The sequence below is a fragment of the Triticum dicoccoides genome, chromosome 1A (genome assembly GCF_002162155.2).
Source record: "Triticum dicoccoides isolate Atlit2015 ecotype Zavitan chromosome 1A, WEW_v2.0, whole genome shotgun sequence".
NCBI classification, from domain to species: Eukaryota; Viridiplantae; Streptophyta; class Magnoliopsida; order Poales; family Poaceae; genus Triticum; species Triticum dicoccoides.
Genome location: NC_041380.1, coordinates 458,690,986 through 458,697,979, shown reverse-complemented (window position 1 = coordinate 458,697,979; position 6,994 = coordinate 458,690,986).

Here is a 6,994-nt window from a genome sequence, read left to right as displayed (position 1 = left end):
AGATGTGATATCCCCCCTAAGAGGGATGAACTAACCTTGGGTTTTGTCGATGATGACTTCATGTAGATATTGAAGATGTGGATGCTCAATGTTGATGTAGATCTCTTGGAGCTATCCATTTGAGTGAATTGCACTTTCAATACCTACATGGGTTAGTCCCACAAGGAACAAACAAGGATATCCATAGACATAGAGTGATGCACACACAAAAGATGATGTCCATGAAAACTTTTAGGTTACCTTGTCCCTTGTCTTACCAACAAGAGGGTTTGTGACTCCTTGAACTAGTGCAAGATGTGGAAGTTGATTGCACTTGTTCTTGCCAAAATGATAAGAGTGAAGTATGTTGGCGGAGTCACCCTCAAGAACTCTCTAGTTCTTCTTCTTTTGGATCCACATCATCTTGATGGGAATCCTTGGAGTTGTAGTCATACTTGATGAAGTGGAACTTGAAGAAGTCTTGGGAATCCACTTGACTAAGGTCTTAGGAGCTTCTTCAAATGCATCAATTTCCTCTTGAAGCTTGTCCTTGCCTTTTTGCTCGTAGTCTTGTGGTGGAAGATCATCTTGAGCTTGTGTCCCCTTGAAAGAAGTATACTTCTCTTGTTGAGGGACAAACTTTGTCTTGGGGTATTTATCTTCTTCCCATTCAACTCCATTGGCATTGAACTTTCGTTCAAAACCAACACCTTGATTCTTCCGGTGCATTCCTTGCTTGCGCACAATTTCCTCGAATTGCTTACTCCCGGCAAGGCTTTTGTACACTCCTTTCTCTATAATTCCCTTCAATAAGATATTTTCTTGCTCAAGTGTAACTTGGCTAAGAGAATCATTAGTGGAATCAAGAGAACTACTAGAAGCAACAATATTGAATTTAGCATGATCATTGTTACAACTAGAGGAAGAATCTTTCTTGTTAGACTTGACTTGAGGCATGTAAGTGGATAAGAGTAAATGCTTGGCAATGTAAGAAGAACTTTTCTTGCGGAGATCATCATTGATTGCCTTTAAGAACTCATGCTCTTGCTCAAGATTGAGCTTTTCAAAGCGTAGTTTCTCATGAGCTCTTAAAAGTTCTCGATGATCTTCGAAGATAGTGTCATGAGCTAACTTAAGAGTTTTTAGTTCTTTAGTTAGAGCCTCAATATTCTCCTTATCATTGTCATTCGTTTTATCTTGATTAGCATGATTAATTGGTCTTTCATCATAGTATTCATCACTAGAGTTGTCACCAAGCAAACCATCACCTAACAAGTCATCTTCATCACTATTGAAATCAACATACTCGGGGTGTGTTACCTTAGGACCTTTGGCCATGAAGCATCTTCCAATTCCTTCATTTGGTGAGTCAAATATGTCGTAGGAGTTGGTTGACACAAGTGCTAGACCGGCAACACCTTCATCTTGAGTATCTTCGGAGTCGGAGTGATAACTTCTCTCGGAGTGGCTGTCGGAGTCGGAGTCGGATACCCATTCACCAACATGAGCTTGATGTCTTCGTCTTGTGTAGCTCCTTGATGATTTTTCTTTCCTTTCCGAATCCTTGCTTCTCCGTGAGTATCTTCGTTCATAACGATCATCTCTACTCCTTCTCTCTCTTGGTGGTGATCCTTTGCTTTTTCTTTTTGGAGAATCTTCTCTTCTCTTGTAGGGAGCCGTACACTCGTTGGAATAGTGTCCGGGTCTTCCACAATTGTAACAGTTTCGTTCTCGACTAGAAGATCTTTTGTCATTGTAGGACCTTGACTTGGAGCTTCTATCTTTGCTTCTACTCTTGTAGAACTTGTTGAAGTTCTTCACCATTAAGCTCAATTCTTCATTGAAGTCTTGTTTCTCACTTGATGATGTAGGGGCTTCACATGAGGCTTTATAGGCACCACTTGACTTGTTGTGAAGTTCCTCTTTATCCTTAAGTGACATCTCATGAGCAACAATTCTTCCAATCACTTCCGTTGGCTTGAGATCTTTGTAATTGGGCATCATTTGGATCAATGTGCACACGGTATCATATTTTCCATCCAAGGCTCTTAGGATCTTCTTGATGATGAATCTATCGGTCATCTCTTCACTTCCTAAGCCGGCAATCTCATTTGTGATGAGAGCAAGCCTAGAGTACATTTCAGCGACACCTTCACCATCCTTCATCTTGAACTTGTCAAGTTGGCTTTGAAGCACATCCAAATTGGATTCCTTAACGGAGTCGGTACCTTCGTGCATATCAATCAAAGTGTCCCAAATTTCCTTTGCATTCTCAAGGCGGCTGATTTTGTTGAATTCTTCGGGGCACAATCCGTTGAAGAGAATATCACAAGCTTGAGCATTGTATTGCAACATCTTCAACTCATCCGCGGTAGCTTCACGGTTTGGTTCTCTCCCATCAAAGAAGTCACCTTGCAAACCAACACACACAATAGCCCAAACAGCGAGGTTATGTCCAAGAATATGCATTTTCATTTTATGCTTCCAACTAGCAAAATTAGTACCATCAAAGTAAGGACCTCTACGGTGATAATTTCCCTCGCTAGATGCCATACTTCTCCTAGGTTGTGAAACCAAGGCTATGACCACCAAAAGCTATGGAGATCAAGTAAATGGAGACCAAAGCTCTGATACCACTTGTAGGATCGAAAGTATGTCTAGAGGGGGGGGGGGTGATTAGACTACTTGACCAAATAAAAACTTAACCTTTTCCCAATTTTAGTTCTTGGCAGATTTTAGCTATTTTAGGACAAGTCAAGCAATCATCACACAATTCAAGCAAGCATGCAAAGAGTATATTGGCAGCGGAAAGTAAAGCATGCAACTTGCAAGAATATAAAGGGAAGGGTTTGGAGAATTCAAACGCTATTGGAGACACGGATGTTTTTCCCGTGGTTCGGATAGGTGGTGCTATCCTACATCCACGTTGATGGAGACTTCAACCCACGAAGGGTAACGGTTGCGCGAGTCCACACAGGGCTCCACCCAAGGGCAACGGTTGCACGAGTCCACACAGGGCTCCACCCACGAAGGGTCCACGAAGAAGCAACCACCCACAAAGGGTCCACGAAGAAGCAACCTTGTCTATCCCACCATGGCCATCGCCCACGAAGGACTTGCCTCACTAGCGGTAGATCTTCACGAAGTAGGCGATCTCCTTGCCCTTACAAACTCCTTGGTTCAACTCCACAATCTTGTCGGAGGCTCCCAAGTGACACCTAGCCAATCTAGGAGACACCACTCTCCAAGAAGTAACAAATGGTGTGTAGGTAATGAACTCCTTGCTCTTGTGCTTCAAATGATAGTCTCCCCAACACTCAACTCTCTCTCATAGGATTTGGATTTGGTGGAAAGAAGATTAGAGTGGAAAGCAACTTCGGAAGGCTAGAGATCAAGATTCATATGGTAGGAATGGAATGTCTTGGTCTCAACACATGAGTAGGTGGTTCTCTCTCAGAACATATGAGTTGGAATGATGTGTGTGTTCTGATGGCTCTCTCCCTAAATGAGAAAGAGGTGGAGGGGTATATATAGCCTCCATAAAAAATTCAACCGTTACACAGTTTTCCAATCTCGGTGGGACCGAATCAATAAACTCGGTCTGACCGAAATAGTAAACCTAGTGACCGTTAGGAATTTCGGTGGGACTGTCATGCAACTCGGTAGGACCGATTCGGTTAGGGTTTGGGCATAACGTAATCTCGGTGAGACCGATTACACAAACTCGGTGAGACCGAATTTGGTAATTAGCTAACCAGAGAGTTGGTCAGGCAAACTCGGTGGGACCGATTTGCTCTTTCGGTGAGACCGAGTGGAACTCGGTGAGACCGAAAAGTTACAAAGGGGAAACACTGAGTTTACATTGCAATCTCGGTGGGACCGATTCGCTCTTTCGGTGGGACCGAAAAGTTACGAAAGGGAAACAGAGAGTTTGCAACCCAATCTTGGTGGGACCGAGATCCTTATCGGTAGAACCAAATTTCTAGGGTTTGGCAATGGCTAATGACAAGTGAAACTCAATGGCGCCGGATAGGAAGAATCGGTAGGACCGAGTTTGGCTTAGAGTTTAGGTCATATGTGGATATGGGAAAGTAGTTGAGGGTTTTTGGAGCATATCACTAAGCACATGAAGCAAGAGGCTCATTAAGCAACACCTCATCCCTCCTTAATAGTATTGGCTTTTCCTATGGACTCAATGTGATCTTGGATCACTAAAATATAAAATGAAGAGTCTTGAGCTTTTGAGCTTGAGCCAATCCATTGTCCTTAGCATTTTGAGGGATCCACTTTCACATCCATGCCATGCCAATCATTGAGCTTTCCTGAAATAATTATCTTGGAATAGTATTAGCTCAATGAGCTATATGTTGTTATGAATTACCAAAACCACCTAGGGATAGTTGCACTTTCATCGACGATCCGGCGCCAACCCCCTCCTCCGCGCCATCCTCGCCGGTGCATTGCACCATGACCATCGGCGAGGCCCGTGCCCAATATATGGATAGTGTGAGGCAGATGCGTCAGGAGCAGTTCCGGGAGGTGCAGGCCGACGCCGCCTACAACCACCATCTCCTCCAGGAGCACCTGCAGGCGGAGTAGAAGATCGCCATGGAGCGGGCGGAGCAGGAGGCGCTGCTCAACTCGTACCACTCCGCCCGCAAGGGCCGCCTTGAGCGCTGGCGGGACCGCATGCGGGTGGCGGAGGCTGCGGCCGCCTATAAAGAGGCTAGCAAAGAGGGCGATGAAGCGGGCGAGGTGCTGTTTGGCGAGACCGAGGACGAGGCAGAGGACAATGCCGGCTCCGACGAGTCCCCGCTCCGCTGGCATCGACAAGGCCGTGCTCCGCCGAGGCCCCGCGGCGCCAACAACGAGGCAGAGGACACCGCCGGCTCCGCCGAGGCCCCGCCCCGCCAACAACGAGGCAGAGGACATCACCGGCTCAGCCGAGGCCCCAACCTGCCTGCAACGCGGGTGTCGGTGGTTTGGTGCGACATATGCCAACGGATGGCTTATCATGGTGGGGGCGAGTAGAACGTCGCCGGTGCCTGGAAACGGGATGAGGCGAAGACATGCACGCCGGTGAATCTTACCCAGCTTCGGGGCTCTCCGGGGAGATAATACCCCTACTGCTGCTCTGCGGGGTCTCCGCATGATCACTATGGACAAGTGTTTACACGATTGCTCCTTGAGCTGTTTCTGGTGGTAGAAGAGGGCAAGGCTAGCTCTCTCCTTCTATCTGGTATGGTCTAGAACTACTGGGATCCAACCCCTTGCATGGGTGCCCTGGGGGGTTTATATAGGCCTACCCCCCAGGGGTATAATGGTAATTCGACTAGGCACGGACCCCGCCGTTAGTGCCTCCGACCTCCACTTCTCCGCCGACTGCTGGGGCCCGCCGACTGGTCTGGAACGGAGCCGACAAGCCGCGTCCGCCGCGCGCGGGTCTTGCCGGCCGCTGATTACTGTAGCCGTGCTTCTGATGACGCAGGCTTGGTCATGGGGTCGTGGCAACAGCCCCGCCGCCTGGCGGGCGATCACTATGGCCAGTCCCCATCTCATCTTGATTAATGGCGCGTGGGCCCCGGGGAAGGGCTCGGCCGACTCCCCCGGGCCGACTCCCGACGGGTCCGACTGGCGGTTCTCCTGCCGTCTCCCGAGGTCTCGCTGATTGGTGGGCCCCACTGCCTCTAGGCCGTACAGACAAGCCGTAGTGGGAGCAGGACTTGGTACTGTGGTGCTGATGTCAGGGCTGGCCGGGCAACAGTGCCACGCCGCACGGAGATCTTCCCGGGTACGGCATGCTGTGGCCATGCCTGCCCTTGGTAAGGGACGGGGAGGGGGCTTCACTGTAGCCACGCCCCTGCCCCGTCCCCTTCGATGAGGTCATGGTTTGTTGGAGTCGCCGACCGACTCCCCAAAGCCGGCTTCTTTGGAATTCATCCCTGGGACTCAGCCGTGAGCGGGCAGTCGGCCGCCCTGCCATCGACTCCTCAGGAGGCGGCTCTTCGCCCCGGGGTCTTGAGGGGCGCAGCCTGCCCCGATGTCTTGAAAGGTTATGGGACTCGGCTTGGCCTACCCGTGGCCCATTACTCTGATAGTAGTCCCCGAAGCTGGTGAGGCGCCGCGGACGATCGGCCAAGAAGCCTCAGCAGTTTCTCTTTTCGGGTGCTCAACATATGGTCTTGATTGACTTCTACCAGGCTGACTAGAAGGAATCGGTCTTGCTCAACTCGGATTCACTTGATTCCGGCTCGCTCAGCATCTCGAACGCCGCGGTGGGATTTAAGCGGCGTGCTAGCTAAGCCTCCAGGCCGCCGCCGTTCTTGGCTTGTTAAGCAAGGGCACGTGGCTAGGCCGTCCTGCCAGCCCACGCGCGCGACGGGACAGGCCCACAGGCGGGGCCCGCCACTACCGCGCCTCGGCGCCCAAGCGGATCCGCTGCGTCCCCGGTGAACGGTTGGGATTCTCGTGGAGTTACTGCACGCAGTAACTTTACGTGGATCGTGGGGGTCGTGGGGTTGTGGGCGCAGTAAATCCCCATGTCCGTCCCCTCGGCTTCGCAGCCCACTGGGCTATAAGTAGGGGGAAGAGGGGGGCACGCGCGCCCCTCCTTCCCACTACCCCTCGCTCTCTTCCTCCTTGATGCTCCTCGCTCTTCTCCTTCCTCTTCTCTTCCTCGCTCCGCCGCACGCCCAAGCTCCGGCGAACGCCGCGGTGACAGCTCGCGATGAGTTCTTCCTCCGCTACCGCGCCTCCCCCAGTGCGCTCTGGCACCTGGGACGGTTCCGAAGTTCATGAAGAACACATCGAGTTCCTCCGCTGGACCCATCGGCTTCGCGGTGAGGATCGCGTGCAGGTGCGTCTTGCGCCGGAGGAGGAGATTTCCCCTGCCCCACAGGAGGGCAAGCGGGTCACCTTCCGCTCGCACTGCCTGCACGGGCTGGGGCTGCCGGCGAGCAGCTTTTTCCGGTCTTTATTGGAGTTCTATGGCCTCCAGCCGCACCACCTCACCCCC